Here is a 2518-nt window from a genome sequence, read left to right on the forward strand (position 1 = left end):
TATGTATATATGTATATATATATATATATATATGTATGTATATATATGTACATACATATGACAGGCTTCTTTCAGTTTCCATCTGTCAACTGCCAAATCTACTCACAAGGTTTTAGGGCTTTGGTCAGCCTTAGGCTATAGTAGAAGACACTTGTCCAAGGTGCCATGCAGTGAGACTGAACCCGGAACCATGTGGTTGGCAAACAAACTTCTTATCACACAGCCACTGCTGAGCCTTTTTGTTTTAATGAAAAAATATGCGGCATAAGATTTGACTGCTATATCTAGTCTATCAAGTTGAGCAACTTCTGTAGAGACTTGTACCTTGGCTTGGTTTTATTGTGCTTAAGAAAATAAATGCTGTCATCCAATGAAGGAAAAGAAGAATTAAAAATAAAAACAAACTCCAGTCCATGCACTAAACCAATTTCCTTTAGTTAAACTCATGTACATAGCTGAGCAGTCACAATAGATTTTCCTTCTGGCAAAATAGATTTTATGAAAATGAAAAAAGAAAAGAAAGAAAGAAGAAAAAGTGATAAAAATAAAATAAAATAAAATCTGAAATGGAATTCTATTAAAAAAAATATGTAGTTCATGAACTCTAAACCAATTTTCTTTTGAGATAGGTAAACTAATAGATATATTATTTACAATAGATTTTCTCCTGGCGAAAACCCAACAATTTTTCTCAAGAACTAGTACTCTATTTACACCACCCATCTACCAAACTAAATAAATAAATAAATAAATAAATAAATAAAGTTTACTCCCAACTTAAAAAGCAAGTAAAAACAAGCCAAAAATGAAAAAAACATGATGCTATGCTGCCTGTCTTAAACAAGACACTTCTTTGAAGTCAAACTTTGTATCTTGCACAAGAACTATATACCTCAAGATACTGCACTCGTTGGAAAAAGAAAATTAGCATATTGTACAGATGGAATACAGCTCACGCATCAGCAGTAGAAGTAATTTAAATTGCCCAAAGATTCTAAAGTGAAAGAAAAAAAAATGTAAAAACTAAAACTAAAAAAAAAAATGAAAAAAACCTAAACAAAAACAAACAAAAAAACAAAACAAAAACGTAAGATAAATCAAAATAACAAAAATCAAATAAAAATCAGATTGCACTGTGGAAAACCACATGTTTAGGAATGAGCTATTTTTAACATTTGTGTGATCATTGAACTGCTTTATATATATATAATTTCTCCTGGCTGCTGATTTAAGGAACTCTTTAAACAGCATCCTCTCTTTCTCTCTCTCTCTCTCTCTCTCTCTCTCTCTCTGGTTACTGAATTATATAGCATAAAAGACAACCTTGGTCTGTATTTTATTATTAAATCTTCCTATTAGACCACAGTACACTATATATGTTTCGTACATGTGTACTTATACATGCCTGCTTAGACAAGCAAAGCACGAACACGCACACACAGACACACACACACATACATGCACATACATACACACACGCATGCATATCAACATATATTCATGCACATATGCCTGAACGCTGTATGTGCACGGATGCATATAAACATGTGTGTATATATATATATATATATATATATATATATATATATGTATGTATGTTTATATACATACATATGTAAATATGTATGCATGTACATACACACACACACACACACACACACATATATATGCATGTGGCTGCGTGTGTATATGCAAGGGGTGTTCCAAATATATTGAGCCAGACCATGAAATAATGAAAGGTATTCCTTTCATGCTAATGTTGTTCAGTGCAAAATTTTTGGAGACCCCCATCACGTGTGTGTGTGTGTATGTGTATATACATTATCTATCTATCTATCTATCTATCTATCTATCTATCTATCTATCTATCTATCCATCTATCTATCCATCCATCTCTCTCTCTCTCTTCTCTATCTATCTATCTATCTATCTATCCCTCTATCTATCTACCTATCTATCTTTCTTCTTACCCATCTCCCCCTCTCGCGCTACTTCCTTCTGTTGTCCTGGCTTCTACTTCACTGCTATACACATCTCTCTCTTCCTCCTTGTTCCACTTCCTCCCTCTACCATCCTCTCTGCTCATGTGTGACCTGTGGTCAACTCTCTTTTCACTCCAGCCACTATGAAGGTAAGCATAAGTGTGAGGCAGCTATTGACCCAATTTACTGACTTTTCTGATGGCATGAATGGTGTTGATGAATGGTTGATTCTAGTGTTGATGAATGGTTGAATGACCAAATCCAAGCTCCTCTGCTACTTCCTCAATGTTACATTGAGATTTTTCTTCCACCAAGGTTTGCAGGACATCCTTGTTGAGCTCTACAGATCTTCCAGGATGAAGCTCATCTTCTAGGCTGTAGTTTTTGGCTTGGAATTTCTGGGATCACTGTTGAAACTGGCTTGCACTTATTGTCTGATCCCCATATACTGCATTAATATTCCTCACACTTTCTGTTGCGCTGTTGCCTTTATTGAACTCACAAAGCAAAATATGCTGAATATGCTCCTTTGTCAC

This window comes from Octopus bimaculoides, chromosome 10 (genome assembly GCF_001194135.2).
Source record: "Octopus bimaculoides isolate UCB-OBI-ISO-001 chromosome 10, ASM119413v2, whole genome shotgun sequence".
In the NCBI taxonomy this organism is placed as follows: domain Eukaryota; kingdom Metazoa; phylum Mollusca; class Cephalopoda; order Octopoda; family Octopodidae; genus Octopus; species Octopus bimaculoides.